This window comes from Trichomycterus rosablanca, chromosome 12 (assembly GCF_030014385.1).
Source record: "Trichomycterus rosablanca isolate fTriRos1 chromosome 12, fTriRos1.hap1, whole genome shotgun sequence".
In the NCBI taxonomy this organism is placed as follows: Eukaryota; Metazoa; Chordata; class Actinopteri; order Siluriformes; family Trichomycteridae; genus Trichomycterus; species Trichomycterus rosablanca.
The window spans coordinates 32,882,925-32,903,010 of record NC_085999.1 but is presented as its reverse complement, the minus strand read 5'-3'; the positions used below and the strand labels follow the sequence as shown (position 1 = coordinate 32,903,010).

At 39.5% G+C, this 20,086-nt stretch overlaps 1 protein-coding gene across 1 annotated transcript in view; it reads left to right on the top strand.

The window, feature by feature from the left end:
• The first annotated feature begins 3,647 nt into the window (after window positions 1–3,647).
• il1rapl1a (interleukin 1 receptor accessory protein-like 1a) overlaps window positions 3,648–20,086 on the top strand; it is a 147,034-nt gene continuing 130,595 nt past the window's right edge. The window contains exon 1 of the mRNA XM_063005967.1: window positions 3,648–3,915. The gene's annotated coding sequence lies outside the window, so the exon portion shown is untranslated. The remainder of the gene's footprint in view (window positions 3,916–20,086) is intronic.

Sequence of the window (20,086 nt, the reverse complement as noted above, 5' to 3'; positions counted from 1 at the left end):
AATTTTGCTGTCCAGTTGTCTCCCTAAAGAAAAGAGTCACTAAATTAATACTAAGTAATGAATATTTGCATAATATAATAAAACATTTTTACTAATGAATCTAGACTCCTCCAATCCACATGGCTTAAGGAGGCACAGAATGGGTGATAAATATAACAGTGATGTTTATCAAATGCTTTGGCCTTAACAGTTAACAAATCCCAACATATTTAATCACATACAGGAGATTTTGGACCACATTGTTTGACGTTGTTGCATTGTCCATCGCTATTCAAACTCCAGTTGAGAGAAGATTGTTCAAATCAATATAATTGCATTTCTTTGGGACAGTTCAGGAGACTAAAGCAAAGCTGATCTAGCAGTTTACTAAGGTGCTTTATGTTTCATCATATGACTATTTATTTTTTATCAGTGATTCCAAACCTTTACAATCAGGCTGCTACAGTGGCCGAGAATCCGTCTCATTTACATTTACATTTTCGGCATTTAGCAGACGCTTTTTATCCAAAGCGACTTACATTACAGTTACAGTATACAGTCTGAGCAACTAAGGGTTAAGAGCCTTGCTCAAGGGCCCAACAGCAGCAACCTAGCAGTGCTGGGGCTTGAACCAGCAACCTTTGGATTACTAGTCCTGTGCCTTAACCACTAGGCTATGGCTTGCCCTTGTCTCGAGTGCCACACACACATGCAGCATATTTCTTGGCTTAGAAAATCTTCTCTGTTTCAATTTTAAAATAAGCAGGGTTTCAAAGAGTTCATCTAACAGCAAGCAGCACTTTAGCCTGAAGATATGGACTCATATGCTGTACAACAGAAGGGGCGTATGGTTGGTTATGCATTATTTGGCAGTAATGCCCTGCTAAATAAATCCCAGCATTCATCTTCATGGGCGACCATGAGGCTACGGTTTATAAGGTTTTGCTTGGGACTGGAATGAGACAGTACATCATGGCTGTGTCATAGAGTGACAGAAGCACCAGGTGTAACCAGCACCTGAGATATTAGAAGAGGAACCCAATTTTTTATCCATGAAACAAAAGAAAGGAAAATGAAAAACAACCCCCAATCTACAATTTGAAGTGGGACTTGAAAGACACAAATTGAAGGATGGCTGGATGCATGACTGGAGTAGTAACAGTGCAATTCATGCAGTGTAAACACTAGAGATCACAGGAACACACACAAGGACAAACAAAAGAGCACTTAGGTGCAACTGAGCCAGCTACTCAGTCCACTCGCAAGATACAACCCAAATGCTCACCAGAGAAACAAGACAGGAAAATCTGAAAACCAGTAGTGGCTAAAGAACCCAGGAAGCTTGCAGTGTCACCCATGAGAACACTTTGGACCAGCAGGGTGCCCATGGCAGCTGCATAGTTTACCAACTGCATTCCCAGAATCAAGCTGAGACTGTGGAGTTAGTTAGAGCAATAGAATATATGAGGAGTGAGTCTCTACACCTGCTATTGTTGTGGCTGAAACATGTAAATTCAAAAATTAGGAATGTCCTAATACTTTTGTCTATATAGTATAAATGCATTGATTTTCTAATCTACACCTATCACACTTGTGGGTATGTAATTACTGGCTGTTGCCCATCTGGCGCTCTGTACTTTTGGTCCTCCACTGTGATGACACTTGTTAATGACATAATCATGTGTGTTCTAGTATGAGTTTATTAGGTGCAGCAGTGTTGTTGGGATATTTAAATACTGTTTAAACTTACTGGCTTCTATATTAGGAACACATGCCCTGTTAGTGCTTATTGTGTGTGTGCAGTTTCAGACTGGAGATGTTTACCTGCTACACATATAGTAGTGCAACACACACTACCATGTTATTACCATGTTTCATTGCAGTGCTAAGAATGATCCACCACCTAAATAAAATCTGGTGAGAGATTGACTGATAAATGTGGTACGGGGTGATGACGAGGAATACAGAGCTACAGGACTAATGTGAGTTTTCTGAAAATCTGCTGGCTCACAAATGTAAATATAACAACTTATTATTCTAAAAGTTTTACATCTTTATTTAATTTTCGTTAGTGATTAGGATCTTCGTAGATCTCTAAACGTGGATTATACATTTTTACAAGCCAGGAATCAACACAGGTGAACACAGGTTTCACTGTCCACAGTCAAGCAAGCATTACTCTTCATGGGCTTCAAAAGCAGCACATTGGGTATGTTCGAAAAGCTAGGGAGCTCTCTACATAGACAGCATTTTACGTCATCCTACGCGCGCTCCCGAGAAGGAGGCTGTTCGAAATCCTAGATGCCCTAATAAGCTGTCTAGTTAGGCATCTTAAAATTTCAATGTTATTTTGACTCAAGAACGAGTGAGCATCGGAAGCGTCCTTAGTGATCAAGGCAATCCCAGCATTCAGTGCGGCAGCTCTTCTCTCACAGAAAAATAAAAAAAACATGGCTGACGGTGCAGGGAAACGAATGGAGTTATTTTCAAACGTAAATAAACTATTATTGATTTTTAACTTGTATAAACTTGTACCGAGTGTTTTTATTTGCAAGTTTGGGCTTGTCAGCGAATGTAACCGTTTTCGGGACACGAGGGGGGTTTTAGTTGACATGCTAGCGCGCTGTGCCACCCCATCCCATTGGTTTGAATGACGAGATGCTAAATGCGAAACCCGATGGAATCGCTGTCGATTAGCACGTTCCAATAATCTGACTTATAAGTCATTGACTTATTAGAATCCTCTCTACTGAGGCAGCTGCCTATGTAGGCAGTAAGACAGCAAGGCAGCTCCCTAGGTTTTCGAACACACCCATTAAATCTCATCTGAAGTTTATTGGACGTCTTCTGAAAGTGAGCTTTGTGCTGAGATATAACAAACATTAAGTATTTTGGCCATAATGAATCTGATTTCTATGTGAGTTTAAAATAGAAGCATTTGGACCAGTGGGCCCAAGCTTTTGATCCCCACTGTAGGTAATTTCTGCTGGTTTAAATGGGCTGCATGTACATTTACATTTTCTGCATTTAGCGGACGCCTTTATCCAAAGCGACTTACATTACAGTTACAGTATACAGTCTGAGCACTTGAGGGTTAAGGGCCTTGCTCAAGGGCCCAACAGCAGCAACCTGGCAGTGGTGGGGCTTGAACCAGCGACCTTCTGATTACTAGTCCAGTACCCTAACCACTAGGCTATGGTGTAAATTCATGTAAATGAATGAAATCTTATTAACATCCAGGTAACTGCCAGTGCAGTCTTTTTTTTTTTGTAAACACGTTCCTCAAACTTGTATAATTTACATCTGAAACGCGACATGCCCTGTATAATGAAGGTACAGTTCTGGAATAATGACCCATGTGATGTTAGAGCGTGCGTGAGTGCGCGTGCTTCCGTACAGAACCAATGAGAGTCGGAGCGCTTCATCAGAGCTGCTGGAGCACCGAGCGCGCGCGCACACACGCGCACACAGAGCTCACCTCAGCGAGCAGAGAACCGAGCGGTTAAACGGCTCCATCTCTCCTTTATCTCTCTCTCCTCCGGATACCTGCCACATATCGCGATATAGACGTTACCTTTATCTTTATTTGTATGCTACATTGTTAAACTGACCGGTATTGAGCGGGAAGGAACAGTACCGGTCCGGCTACGAGGCTTCCCCAGTGAATAACCAACATTTCGGCTCCTTCTAGACTGCTGGACTGCTGGACTGGGCTGTTAGAAAGTCCTCAGCTCTCTGAACGTCGAGACACGAAGAAACCAGTTCCTTTTCTCCCAGTTACCACAGACCACAGCGGCGTTGGGATACATTTAGTGTAACGTGTGGATTGGTGATTTTATGGCCAATTTGCTCTGGACCAACCTGGCGTGATGTACCTCACTACCACAGACACCGAGTTTCACATCAACTGAGTCGGTTTGGGGAAGAGAGCTGACGGTAAGCACGGACAATTGTTTGTGTGTGTGTGTGTGTGTGTGTGTGTGTTTATGGCAAAGTTTTACATCCGACTCGTGCGTAAAAAGTTGCCCGTGTAAGGGTTTACACGACGCCAGTTTTATTCGCACCCGTTCTCAGGAGGAGCAGCTGATGGTGGAGGCTCGGTGCGCTGGTTTGAGATGGTAACTGCATGGTATCGTGGGCGGAATGACGTTGGCATGCAGTCTCAGAGCGCAGTAACGCTGCAGAAGTGATGATGCCTCGTTTACTGCATTCCTCTAAATCAGATGGCATGTGGGAATAGGAAGCCAGTCCTTTATTTCACTACTAGGGAAACTGCTACTGGGATTGGAACGGTTACTTGTTGGGTTGAGTATGAGATGAGCACATGGATGCAGGGATGCTGGTTCATTAGTGAATGTGGTCAGTGTTGCTGAGGAACAGATACTGGTGCGGTGTTGGCACATGACTTGGACCTGCTGCTATAGCAGGAGCTACACACACACAGGCTCACCAACACGCCATTATGAATGGCTGGATTTAACTTTTATTAGTATTTTATTTCAAAGTTATACTAATTAAAATATACAGTACTGTATTTTTATAAGATGGGAGATTATAGATCAGGTGAAAATACAACAACTAAACACACTTACCTGGGGAAAGATTAAAACCCAGGTAGCCTAGTTCCCCTGGTAAGTCCCAGCACCCACTTTATTAATGCCACCCAGCATAAAAATGCAATCCTGATCAGGGTCACGGTGCGTCGAGTGCTATATTTAAAAACCCTGGGAGCAAGTTCTGAACACACCCTTGACAGGGCACCAATCCATCGCTGGGCAGCACAAATTTACACATCTACTTACTATTAACACCTAGGGAGAAATTAAAAGTAGTCCATCACTTGTGGTTTGGGAAATGTTTTTGGGAGGTAGGAGGACACAGTTGTACCAGTATGAAACCCACGTTGACAGTGGAACTTCTAACAGGCAGGTTTGGCGAGGTTTGAACCCTGGTGTGTGTGCCACTTTGCTGCCCTTTAATTGTAGCATTAAAGAAGATTCAATCTGAACATGTGCACATTTCTAATGAAATATTTTTTTTTAGCTTTATTAGAATTACTAAGTAAAGTAAACGTCTAATAACAATCACAGACGGCAATAAAATGAAAATATCTTTATTATTTTACTTGAATAATTACAAAGAAATATTTGCTTATAAATAATTTTCCAGTATAAATAATCTCTGGCCCCATATTACACTAAATAATAAAAAATATGTCATTTTTAATAGTACATATATTTAGAACATGGAGATATTTGTAGCCCTAGTGAACAAATTACAAAAACATTAAATATAATCTTAACATTTAGGAAATAACGGTCAAAATGACTAATTCTATGAAATTAATGACAAAACTATTATATTATTATTCATATATTTGATTTAAACATGCAAAAAATGTAGATATCTCTAGTGATAATGTAGTCCTTACCAGTAAAATAATACCAATTACAATTTACTTAAAGCAGTTCTTTTAGCTTGTTCCCTTTATCAAATAAGGCGCTCAGGTGTCTGAGCTTACAAGCTATCAGCTGGCCGGGTGTCTACACAGACATGGTTGGCTATGTCTGAGGGATGGCTGAAGCCCTGTGATGGATTGGTGTCCTGTCCGGGGTTTTCCTGCCTTGTGCCCAGTGTTTCCTGATGAAACCGGATCCACCTCAACCCTGATCTGGATAAAGTGGTTGATAAAAATGTTTTTGAATAAAACTGCATCCTTTTAAGTAAAAGCTACCTATGTTTCGTTACATTTATGGTCATGTACATTTTTGGTTTCCATAATGAGATTAATACACACACACACACACACACACAAACACTGCAGTCTCTGTCTTTACTATCCACAACGAAGGGAGAAAAAATAACAAGGCAGATTTCTCTTTCCCTATATTTCCTACTTTACCTACTTTGTGTTGCAATAATATTGAAGTAAACGTTCACTTCAAAGTCTAAACTAAAGGATAAATCAGTACTATTGTACCGGATACAGGATCATTTTCTACTGGGGAATCAAGCTGGATTTATTGTCAGGGTAGAACCGAGACTGGGATTTATGCTTGTGATAAGATGATGAAGTACTGAGTTTCAGCCGCTTACTAACGTGCAGCCATGCACACACACCAATAAAATCTACCCTCCCCAACTATCAACACCATCCCACCAATCAGCATCAACACAACTCTGCCCGAATCAACGTAGGCATCCCATTTTTCAAGCTGCAAAATGTTCCCATACTTCATAAAAGCTGCAGCCAAGAGGATTAGATTGAAACTTAAAGGAATTGGTTTGGACAGCGTAATTGACTCCTTTTACCGGAAGTGCCACTCTGGCTTGGAAAAAAAAATGGTACCCTCGAACTACCCCACCCCCAGTCAGCTATAGTGATGGCTAGCAGTAAATAAGGCATGCAGCCCTGCAGTGCTGTTCATAGTACGTTAGGCTACGGGTTAATTTGGAAAGAGGCCACTTTAACAAGGTCAACCTTCGAGATACAGAGTGCACTCCAAAGTGCTTTCTCTAGCAAGACAAGCCATCGCTGTAGGCAGTGAAATGCCCTATTATCAAACAGGGACAAGTGGGTGTGTTTGTCAGCTTATCAACTATTTCCAGAGAGGATAGCTACGAACACTGTCAGTTTATAATAAATAATATAGAATGTGAGTTTTAATGTGAGTTGACTACACCACCAACACTAGATAATTAACATAATATTTCTGTTGAGCTATATTTAAGTTTTCCGCTGACTTTCACTGTAGAAATGTGTTTTAAATTGTTGCGTAAGCTAAATCTACAATATAGATATATATAACGGTATACAATATAGAATGTTATGGGTATACAATTACTAACTGTAGCCAATCTGGAGCTGTGTACACTTTGTTAACCCGTACCTCATTTATCAATCCAAGGGATGATTTAGTGATGGCTAGCAGTAAATAACGCATGCAGCCCTGCAGTGCTGTTTGTAGTGCGAGAGGCTGCTGGTTACACTGGGGGTGGGGTAGTTCCAGGGTACCATTTTTTTCCAAGCCAGAGTGGCACTTTCTGTAAAAAGAGACAATTACGCTGTCTAATACAATTAAACAAAGTTTCACTCTAATCCTCTTGGCTGCGGCTTTTATGAAGTACGGGAACATTTTCCAGCTTGGATTGTGAGATGCAGAGTTGTGTTGATGCTGATTGGTGGGATGGTGTTGATAGTTGGGGAGGGTAGATTTTATTGGTGTGTGTGCATGGCTGCACGTTAGTAAGCGGCTGAAACTCAGTACTTCATCATCCTATCACAAGCATAAATCCCAGTCTCGGTTCTAACCTGACAATGAATCCATCTCGAACAGAAGACCTCTGCAGGACCCTCACTGATGGGATATTGTTTGGTTGGTATCGTTCTTAGTACTGCAACGTCACTAACATGGTAGTGTAGGTTGTTCTGGTGCAATTGTATCAGGTACAGCAGTGTTGTTGGGTTTTTGAAATATTGTTTAAACTTACTGGCCTCCTTTAGCAACACATACTTTGTTTTCTTTTTTTTACTTTGAGTTTTGTCTGTATGAAGCACGTATTGTGTGTATTTTTCCTTTATATGGGGTTGTGTTACAGAAACTGAGCATTATTACATTTCAAAGGACTGATAATACAGAAGTGACTCTTCAGTTCTTAAAACAGACGAACCCTAGAAAATCATTTTCAAGTGGCTGCTTCTGTAGAAACAGCTAAATGTTCACTGCACACTGAACAGTGAGAAGCTACAGTGGCAAATCACACAAAACTAATTTTAAAAGTAGGTTAGAATTACGTTTGACCCCTGCATGCTCACGGTCTGCAGACATTCCTATATTTTGTTTGTTGTGGAGAATGGTATTGACGGTTTAGATGACCATTAACTAGAGCTGTTCTGAACGCTCTTGAACCTTTAGAGCTGGACACACATACTATAAAAAATAATAAATGATAAACAAAGCTTAGAAACGCCATATTTTCTGAAAGAATCTTATTTTTGCAAACATTATTTTTCTGTATCAAATCGAATACTTTTTTCCATTCAAATGGCACTTTCCTTCCTATTTTTTTCAAAATGTGATTAGTTACAATATTTGTTGAAACCCTATCACAAAAAAAGTAAACCTATCATTCATGTCAGCTTATTTTATTACTAAATTTTAGCTTATTCAAAAATTGAATAGCAAATACAGTGGGGTCAAAAAGTATTTAGTCAGCCACTGATTGTGCAGGTTCTCCTACTTAGAAAGATGAGAGAGGTCTGTAATTTTCATCATAGGTACACTTCAACTATGAGAGACAAAATGAGAAAAAAAAATCCAGGAAATCACATTAGGATTTTTAAAGAATTTATTTGTAAATTATGGTGGAAAATAAGTATTTGGTCAATAGCAAACAAGCAAGATTTCTGGCTCTCACAGACCTGTAACTTCTTCTTTAAGAAGCTCTTCTGTCCTCCACTCATTACCTGTATTAATGGCACCTGTTTGACATCGTTATCTGTATAAAAGACACCTGTCCACAGCCTCAAACAGTCAACCATGGCCAAGACCAAAGAGCTGTCGAAGGACACCAGGAAGAAAACTGTAGACCTGCACCAGGCTGGGAAGAGTGAATCTACAATAGGCAAGCAGGTTGGTGTGAATAAATCAACTGTGGGAGCAATTGTAAGAAAATGGAAGACATACAAGACCATTGATAATCTCCCTTGGGGTCAAGATCTCATCCCGTGGGGTCAAAATGATCATGAGAACGGTGAGCAAAAATCCCAGAACTACACGGAGGGACCTGATAAATGACCTGCAGAGAGCTGGGACCAAAGTACCAAGGCTACCATCAGTAACACACTACGCAGAGAGGGACTCAAATCCTGCAGTGCCAGGCGTGTCCCCCTGCTTAAGCCAGTACATGTCCAGGCCCGTCTGAAGTTTGCCAGAGAGCATATGGATGATCCAGAAGAGGATTGGGAGAATATCATGTGGTCAGATGAAACCAAAATGGAACTTTTTGGTAAAAACTCAACTCGTCGTGTTTGGAGGAAGAAGAAGAACCCAAGAACACCATACCTACTGTGAAGCATGGGGGTGGAAACATCATGCTTTGGGGCTGTTTTTCTGCAAAGGGGACAGGACGACTGATCCGTGTTAAGGGAAGAATGAACGGGGCCATGTATCGTGAGATTTTAAGCCAAAACCTCCTTCCATCAGTGAGAGCATTGAAGATGGAACGTGGCTGGGTCTTCCAGCATGACAATGATCCCAAACTCACCGCTCGGGCAATGAAGGAGTGGCTCCGTAAAAAGCATTTCAAGGTCCTGGAGTGGCCTAGCCAGTCTCCAGACCTCAACCCCATAGAAAATTTGTGGAGTCCGTGTTGCCCAGCGACAGCCCCAAAACATCACTGCTCTAGAGGAGATCTGCATGGAGGAATGGGCCAAAATACCAGCTACAGTGTGTGCAAACCTGGTGAAGACTTACAGGAAATGTTTGACCTCTGTCATTGCCAACAAAGGTTATGTTACAAAGTATTGAGTTGAACTTTTGTTATTGACCAAATACTTATTTTCCACCATAATTTACAAATAAATTCTTTAAAAATCCTACAGTGTGATTTCCTGGATTTTTTTTTTCTCATTTTGTCTCTCATAGTTGAAGTGTACCTATGATGAAAATTACAGACCTCTCTCATCTTTATAAGTAGGAGAACCTGCACAATCAGTGGCTGACTAAATACTTTTTGACCCCACTGTAAATAATTTATTATATATATATTGAATATAGGGGGTGGCTCAGTGGGTACCACTGTCGCCTCACATCAGAAAGGTCCTGGGTTCGATCTCCAGGTGGGGTGGTCCGGGTCCTTTCTGTGTGGCGTTTGCATGTTCTCCCTGTTTCTGCATGGGTTTCCTCCGGGAACTCCGGTTTACTCCCACAGTCCAAAAACATGCAAGTGAGGTCAGTTAGAGATACAAAATTGTCCAAGACTGTGTTTGATATAACCGTGTGAACTGATGAACCTTGTGTAATGAGTAACTACCGTTTCTGTCATGAATGTAACCAAAAGTGTAAAACATGACGTTAAATAATAATAATAATAAATAATAATAATATAGAATATAGAAGCATGCAGAATGAAATGTGCTACACAAAAACAAAACAATCTAAAACAACGTTAAGTTTCTCTTAAAAAGTAAATAATCATTCACAATAATTGCTCACAACATTGATTGGAATTCTGCTTTTTTTTAGATCACTTCTCAAGATTGAAAACAGAAAGAAAGTGATCGATTAGAGATTGGTGAATAATGGCTGTAATAATAGTTTGGTTAGTACCACATTATATGTGGTGGCAAGTGGATGTTATTATTGGTAAATTCTTATTTATTAATACGCAATAACAATCATCCACAGTCACGTCTCATGTTCAGAGATACTTGAGAAACATCTTGTGTAATGAATACATGCAATAATTTACCATTACAAGCCTAGAAGCTAAAAGCTCAGGTATCACATCCACTACAGTGATATTAAGTCGCTACTCAGACTGAAGTGGTTTTTGGTTTGGTCCATGTGGTACAATGAATTTTCTGTCAGGGTGCACACTGAATTAACCAAGATTAAGTGAGCAGATTTTTCGCTCCAAACGATGGCAGTGTGACAGGTTTTCATTTCTAAGCTTTTCCAGTCTGCACTGTGAGGTAAATAACATGAGCAGGAAAGTACACGCTGCTGCTGCTTGATGCCTTGTTGTTCAAAATGCAGTAACCTGATATAGAACTTTAATTTAGTTTAAGTAATTTGTCACCTTTTGTACAATGAAACTAATAAGAACCAGAGATTTCTAGTGTGAAAGCAGCGAAAATTATACTAATAATTCCATGCTATAAAAACAGGCCAAAAACACCCCAAGGACAAATTTGCTTTGAAGAATCACATTTTTATCAGCTGTGAAAATTCATGATTACTGCATCTCAGTGTTTGGTGCTGAGGATCTGTACTAGATCCATTTGATATTAGCAAAAATGTATAATCTTTGCTGTATGACTTCTGTTCTGTATTGATATCTGCTAATTTGCAAACGTTTTTGTTTTCAGTTTCTGAGTTGTTAAGCATTTCACCAAACGTTACACTGTTTTATCTTACAGGGTCTCTTGTTTTTATAATATTTATGCGCAGACAGTTCTCCATCCTGGAATAAAAAGAATACTATTCATAAATGAGACCCAAAGGTTCCTCATCAGGAACCACCATCAGAGCGGCAATAAACAAATAAATGATAATGATAATGGAAGCAAACTTCAGTTTCCGAGACGTTTATCTTCTATTTTCAAGGACAGTGCCAGGTGCTGCAAAATTCTGGAAACATGTAATACCCTCTTAAATCTTTCCAAACTCTCAGTATGGTGGAAAACTGCTGGTCAGCATTCTGTCAGCTTGTATCACCTGGATAATAAAACCATAGCCCTTATAGGTCGGTGCTAAGTCAAAGGCCATTGCATCACCATTACATCTCCAACCTTTAGCAATAAATCAGAAAGCATCTAACCTCGCTCAGCCTCCACACAAACTGCAGGGATACTTAGACCAGGCTGCCTTCTATTATACTGCAGCACAGGACAGCAGTTCTGCTTCTCAAAGCCCTTAAACCTGTGGCTTTCTTCAACAAAACAATTCAGAAAGTTTAGATACAGCTGTAGGACTTGCAGGTCTGTGTGTGAAAAGAAATGCACCAAGATGTTTATTTAAAATAAATTAATAAATAATTTATTAGTCATTATTATTTTTCTCTCTGATGTGGTTGCTTTGCTGAGTTCTCACTTCACAAATACACTAACTGAACAAAAGTATTGGGACACCCCTTTGAATTTTTAAACTCTCTCTTTCACCAACAACAATTGCTAACAGGTGAAATGAATCAATTGTTTAAAGGAAATGATTTGCTTCCAACTTTGCAGCAACAGTTTAGGGAAGGCTCTTTCCTGTTTTTAGCATGACTGTGCCCCTGTGTGCAGAGCAAGGTTTATAAAGACATGAAGAAACTCTAGTGGCCTGCACACATTTGATTATACAAAATAACTCAACTGAATTGTAATAATTAGTTTATTAATAAAAAACTGAAACTATAGTAATATAATATATAATATAATAATATAAAAGATGATAACACAACGTTAATAAGCAGTGTGTGGTACTTGGTCATAATAAAGCTCTTGAAGAAGTAGATGGTGCACTGTCACTGGCTGATGCTTTCGGACAAGAACATGAATTCATCCTTATTGAGTGCTAATACATAATCAAAACAAAACAAGCGTTTTACTGAATTATTTGCTTGTAATTTCAAGATAATTAATATACTTTAATAAATCTATTCCAACACAACAGCTAAACACGAGCTCTCTGAGGTTAAAAGAAATCCCGGATGTGATCCTGACGACTCAAGCATTCAGTTTTATTATTGAGTTGATTACTGAGTGTTTGATTACTTATACAGACACTTTTCATATGATACGCATTTTTTTTTATTCGTTCACCACAAGCCTTTTATATGATATGCAGCAAAATTGCTTTCTGCTAGTGCTACTAACTGACAGCATTGACAGTTTATTCATGTGTAGTTTTTTCATCTTCTACAATAAGGCTCTGGCAACCCTCGTTATCTGGAGATGTGAGAAAAGTGGCTTCATGAAACTTTATTTTTTTTTATTAAGCTGAGGGGGAATTAAATCATAATAAGGAGCTTCGAATTACAACAAGCGATTCCAGGATTAGGAAACTTGCTACCTATAATGCAATGTAATGTAACCTGGTGTCCACATTTCACAGCTCACTAGTCACCATGCCGAATTTTTCCCACAATGCTGTGGTTCTAATTTAAGGTGAAATAAAACAGTTCAGTGTTTTGAGAAACAGTGAGAATCAGTTTATCGTTATCTCTATATGCCATATAAACAATCTGTCTCATCGACTGTGCCTCGAGGCAGCACCGCCTCGCCTCGCTGCATAGGAAACAACAGCACAGCAGCGCTAAAGCAGCTTTGCCCAGCATCATGTGAACGCACTCACCAGCCAATAAGATTCATTTATTTTTGCATGGTACACGAAATCACGTACAATCTTGTAGCTGGACTTAATTTTACAAACAGCAAGTGGTGTCTGTGTTGTGAGCAGAAAGCATGAAATGTAATCATCGTAGTTAGGAAGTTAGCAAGGTACATTAGCCTGTATGTGTTAAAGCGCAAATGAAATTTATCAAAGTGCTGCAATGGCAGGACGAGGGCTGCTGGATTTGTAGTCAGAGCGACTTTTTAAGTTTAATGAAGAAAAATGGAGAGCTCTGGGAATGGCTGACCAAGTGCGCTGTTAGCATGGACCCAACAGGGTTAATGTTTTTAGGTTAGCAACAATGAGCATTACCCATGGCAGACAGGTTCTGTGCACAGTAATAAACTGTATAGCTTGGGATCCCCGCTGTTCTATAATAGGCGCGGTACTTGGAACCACTCTGGTTTTGCAAATATAGGTTCTCTGAATTTGGGATTTTCTAATGGACACAATCAATCTGTTGTCGTTAATGGCTGTTTCTGCACACTTGATGAGAGCCAATGTTCTCTCTTTATTTTACGCTGCTTGCGCGTATAATAAAGCTGTGTAATGTTCATGCTGTGATCGCTTCCATACAAAATTGCTTTCTCACCAACAGTGACCATATTAACCCCATAGAATACGTAAAGTATGTTCTTCCAGCACCTGAAGTTGTCGCTCACAGATGCCAGAGGTCCTGAAGAATGTGTCTTTGTATTGGATTCAATGCTCTGAGGAACTGAAAGCCTGAAATACACACTAAAGTCACAATCCAGTTTCAATTTGAGATCTCTCCGTGTACTGTTGTGCAGAAGCAGAGTGATAGAAATAGCTTCCTGTGGAAAATGAACTGTGAAGCCGCCGTCACTCAGAAGCAAAGTGAAGACGACAGTAATATGATTGCAGACTATTTCTGCTGCATCAAAACTTATTAGTGACTTTTTTAATCATTTGAACTTTTAAATCTAAGTCTGCTTAAATAAGTCTGGTGAAACAAGGAGCAGATTTAAATAGTGACAATTTAAATGTCTCCCTACTGTGCACAGATGCCTCTGTCCGTGTAATAGAGGAATCTAGTTGGCAGATTGAGCAATTAAGAAGGCTACGACTACGTTTAGGCAGCGGGGGAATTTTTTTTTTCACTCAGACAATCTTTGCTTCTTTACCTGTTCCAGTTCCAGGGTTTAAATATAGTAAGCACATGTTGACAAAAATACACTTCACTGTAGGAATGAGCATTGCTTAATGCACAAGATAAAGATCGGTTGTTATAAGGCACTATCATTAATAATAATAATAATAATAATAATAATTTCATGTCCATGCTTTCCATTGCTTAATCCTGGTCAGGGTTGCACTGGGTGGGGTTTCTCTCTAATCCCTGGGAACAATACAGTAACACACCCCGAGCAGGACGCCTAACAATCGATATTATCGATTAATAATAATAATTTCATTTCCATGTTTTACCACTGCTTTATCCTGCTTATGGTTGCACTGGGTGGGGTTTCTCTGGAATCCCTGGGCACAATGCAGTAACACACCCCGGACGCCTAACAATCACCTGACGCCTCACAATCGCAAACCCCAGACCAGCCAATCATGTTCATATTTAGGCGACAAGAAAACTGATAAAACTGCTGGGGGTGTGAACTCAGGGTCCCAGCCGTAGTGGGCTAGTGTAATTCATTTTAAGCACCTAATAATAATAATAATAATAATAATAAATTTGATATTTATCGAGTAATAAACACTGATAAACTGACTGTTCATTCAATCAAATAAAATCCATTTGCTTTCCTTTTTTATACCAGTTATTTTTAGGCACTATAGTGGTGTTCTAGTTCTAGGTCTACGAATGGCAAAATGACTTAAATAAACCAACTTTTATTTCAGATCTGTAATATATTCTTTGATCTGATGTATTACAAACTGAGTTGTTATTTTGGTATTATTGGCAGGGCTAACCTACAGCTCTTTTATACATTTGTCATGGTTTCAAGTCCCACACCATTTTTCCTGAGGGCATTGATAGTATTTTACAGGCTGCAGAAATCCTGCGTGTCTGCTGACAGGAGCCGTCACGAGTCTGCATCACCATGAAATAACAGTGTAACAAAATGCTTTGAAGCTGGTTTTCCTAAATTAGGCAGCCCCCCACCACACACTTAAATGACTTTTAATGCACATCACGATCTACACGGTAACCGGCTGATGCTTTTAGACAAGAGGATAAATGATTTTTTCTTGCTGGAGATAAATAACACGACTACTATTTATCCATCACTGAACAGTATTGCCTCTATCTCTGTCCCAAATGACAGAGCAGCTTCTAGTGCATCACAGCAGAACAGCCTTGCTTTTTAATGCCGTTATTTACTGATTGCTGCAGTATGTTCTGCTGCACTGCCCAACCAAACACAATTTATAGGACGATCGCTGTAACGTTTTTGGGATTACATCCATGAGGGATCTACTGAAAGCATCCAAACATTACACTTAAGGAAATGTAAAATGCTGAACAATTTTGACAGAAACCGATGCTGTTTCCATTTGAAGCTTTCTCCAGACTGAAGACTTCACAAATCATTTAAATCATGAAAAAATGCTTGACAGCTCAGCATCCTGTGCCCTTCTGTACTCCTTAAACTGTGCCAGCAAGTCTGTGTAATATCTGACTATTTATACACATGCATACAGCAGATTTTCAGGCACCACCCGATCCGTATCGCACATGCATAAACATTTCACTGCAGTGACTGATAATGAACGTTTCTCATTACCATGCTTATTTCAGTGCATATTTAGGAATTTCGTTTTTCCTGACCTTGTTTTTGCCGTGCAGCACCCATGCCACTATCTGCGCCAACGTGCCGCCTTTATGATTTATACAGTTACACAAAAAAGCAAAATAATACAACATCCTACACAAAACTAATCCAACATTCGGTCTTCAGTTTAGCCCATTTTGCTTAGAAATTGTTCATTTGTGGCTGCTTCTGTGTAACGGGGTGGATGCTGAATAAAGATTTGGCAGTTAATTCACGTTAAGAGCCGTGTTCTGCTGTGTGGCCTATAATGACAGTTTTCTCAGTGGCATTTTGGCTTGGTGTGTAGCACTGTTGCCTTACAGCAAGAAGGTCCTGGGTTCTGTTCCCAGGTGGAGCGGTCTGGCTCCTTTCTCTGTGGCATTTGCATGTTCTTCCTGTGTCTGCGTGGGATTCCTGAAAGGAGCTCCGGTTTCCTCCCACAGTACAAAGACGTGCAGTCAGATTAATTGGAGATACAAAATTGTTCATGACTGTGTTTAACATTAAAGACTTGAACTGATGAATGTTGTGTAACGAGTAACTACCTGTTCTGTCATGAATGTAACCAAAGTGTGTTGCTAAAATCCTAATAAATAAATAAAATAGTTCTCTATAAATATCTGTCTACTTTGTCAGCGTGTTGGCTGGTACACCTATTTTCTCTTGATGCCGTGATGCCAGATTACTCGGTCTGCTCTGGTTCTTGCTGACGCAGAATGTCAGCATACTGTTGTTTTCTGGGAGTCCGCCCTGGTTTCTCAGGTCGGTTTGGGCCTCACATGATGCACGTCCAGTTGCGCCACGACGTCCCAGTGTCCTGTGGTGAGACTCGGTCATAAATCCACAGCAGGCGCAGGTGAAGCCTGAGTAGTGTGGTCGGGTGCTCACCTGTTCAGGACCGGAATCATGAGGCACAGAAAGCTCTATTACTGTCCTTCTTTCCAAGAGTTTGGTTTGTTGCTGATGACAGGGGTGTGAGTGCATCACACATCGTGACATCCAGCTCTTATTGCTATGTTATGACTTTTCTATCCTCTGTTCTCTGTAGTGGTTATGAACCTTATATTTTGTACTTATTTTCTTTTATTAGTTTGTAACTTCCTTCTGATTCTCACATTTTAGTTTGTGGTTCTTTAGCCACAGTATTGTTCTTCCTTGAATTGAATATCTGTGTGTGGATTCTATTTTCTTTCCACCAGGTGTGTGGTGATTTCTTTTGCTCTCTCTGTATAGCGAGGCGCTTCCATCCCTGTCTCACATCTGCAGAGCTTGCTTAGTTTTGTTGCTTAGGTTTGTCAGCTTGTAAAATTATCTGCCAATGCAGAAGAAGAAGGTTGAATGCTCTGACACATTTTGTTTTCTCCAGGGTTATGTACTCCAGGATGCACTGTAGGACAATCCACCTCACGGCCTCCAGACTTTGAAGGAAATGCTGGTGATGTCCTTGTACCAGATACTGCAGGACTTAGGGTTAGGGTTAAGGTGGTCCTAATCTTTTGACTCATCAGGGTAAATACATGATACTGTAATTATTTCTTGTTTTGAAGAGTCTGCTTTCCACGTCTCTGTTTCGTCAGTCAGTGATTCATTCATTTGTTTAGTAACTTTAAAATGATCACTTTATCTTGATCAGGGTAGTGGTGGGTCTGAAGCCTACCCCACAATACTGGGTGCAAGACAATAATCCACCCTGAATAAAGTTACTATTCATTACAACTGTCATGTTTTTGAATGTGGAAGAAAACAGAACTATTAAAAGAAATCACACACATGGAGACCATGATACACCCCTGACAGACAAAAACGGAGACCCTGGCACCATGGGGCCACACACATACCCACTGTTTAGTTACGTGTAACAACACAACTTACACAGTACATACAGTTAGTACATCCAGTTTATAACAGTACACAGTTTATGATGCAGCCTTAGTCTCTGCCACCTGCTTTTTTCTACTTTCTTTTAATCTTTATTTTTGTAACTGTAAATAAAACAATTTCATCACAGAATAAAACAAACAACAAATGGAGCAGTTTTCTAGAAAAATGTGGCTTTTGTAGATAAGATAAGATAAGATAAGATAAGATAAGATAAGATAAGATAAGACTTTATTGTCATTGTAGTTATACAACAAAACTTTGTTTGGAAGCTCTTAGTGAGACCAGCAGCAATAATAAAGTGAACATAAGATAAAAAATACATAAAATTATATAAAAGATAGTGTATTTACGCGGTGATATGGATATATACACAGGGTCTGATTAGTAAAAAACAGAACATAAATAATATTAGTTATTATTGAACAAATTGTATTGAATTTATTTACATAATGTAAATTGATCTGTGCATTTAATGAAGTTTGTTTGTTTATTAGGATTTTAACGTCATGTTTTACACTTTGGTTACATTTATGACAGGAAAGGTAGCTACTCATTACACAACATTCATTAGTTCACAAGGTTATACCAAACACAGTCATGTTTAATGAAGTACAAATTAACATGAACCAAAACATTTTACTGTAAAGTACTGTAAGTAAAACTAGTCTTAAAACATGAGGAAATACAGTTCAGTACATCCCTAAACCAGTGTGTGTGTGTGTGTGTGTGTGTGTGGTTTGACGCTCCATGTATCCATGTACAGTATGATAGTCCTGCATTGCTTTTCAAGACTAATGAAACACTCCTCAGGTCAGGGGTTTCCAAGGGACCACTTTTCTGTGTGCGGTATCAATAATGTGTGTGTGAGTGTGTGTGTGTGTGTGTGTGTGTGTGTGTGTTTCATGGTTTGTGTGTATTTAATGAGCAAAATATGGTGGAGAGGCCTCATTATTTACCGGCTTGCGCTCCCACACCATTAAAACTGAGGGGCAGCGAGAAAGACAGCGAGACAGAAAGATGCAGCTTGATAGCTGAATGATTGAAACAATGAAGTGATTTCTCAGCCATCTTGTCAATAATGAAGGTTGTTATGAGTCTGGGGAATCAGCTCTCCACTGTGTAATGAAGGGTTCCTGCAGGCACGGCAATGAGAGTGGGAATGGCCCCTGCCCAGATGCAGATTGATCGGCTTCTCGGAGAAGAATAGCTATTGACTGGCAATAAGGGCAGAAAAGACACTGATTGGACGCCTGCTGCAGGAGATGGGAATTCCATTCTCACATGTGTCTGGAGGGAGGCCCTCTTTTAAAAGGTGTGTGTATGTAGTTGAACTGAATTAATGGAGATAAAATGTTAAGATTTGAAAACTTACACCTGTCAGTCATAAATAAAGCCTAATTCACGTCTGTAAAAATCACGTCACGAACCATAAAATGAGCCGCTTCCTGCTGTAAAATTTAAAATTTAGGGTTTGTGTCTAGTGATTTACCATTTTTCATTCGTGTAGTGTATGAAATATGAGGCGGTCCTAGCAATCATACAGCATCATACTGAAGTTAGTGTAAGAGACTTTTCTGTGCTGTAGTGTGCTGACAATGTTTGATGTACAACCCCTGGCAAAAATTATGGAATCACCACTCTTGGAAGATGTTCTGTCAATTGTTTAATTTTGTAGAAAAAAAATACATCACAGACATGCCACAAAACTATCATTTTTCAAAATGTCAACCTTCTGGCATTAAGAAACAATAAAAAAAAGAAACAAATATAATAGTTGTGGTCAGTCACAATTGCTTTTTTTAGATCAAGTAGAGGAAAAAAATATGGAATCACTCAAATCTGAGGAAAAAATTATGGAATCACTCTGTAATTTGCAGTTTAAAAACAAAACATCTGCAGCAGATTAGATTTGCTAATTATTCTTCAGTTTAAAAAGAGTGCTTACACCTCGGAGAGCTGTTGCACAAAGCAGATTCTCATGAATCATGGTTCCAACACAAGATATGTCAGTTGAAACAAATGAGAGGATTATAAAACTCCTTCAAGAAGATAAATCATTGTGGAATGTCGCAAAAGATGTTGGTTGTTCCCAGTAAGCTGTGTTTAAAATCTGGACCAAGTACAAACAAAATGGGAAGGTTGTAAAAGGGAAACATACTGGTAGACCAAGTAAGACATCAAAGCATCAAGATAGAAAACTTAAAGCAATATGTCTTGAAAACAGAAAATGCACAACAAAACAAATGAGAAACAAGTGGCCGGAAAGTGGAGTCAATGTCTGTGACTGAACTGTAAGAAATCACCTAAAAGAAATGGGATTTACATACAGAAAAGCCA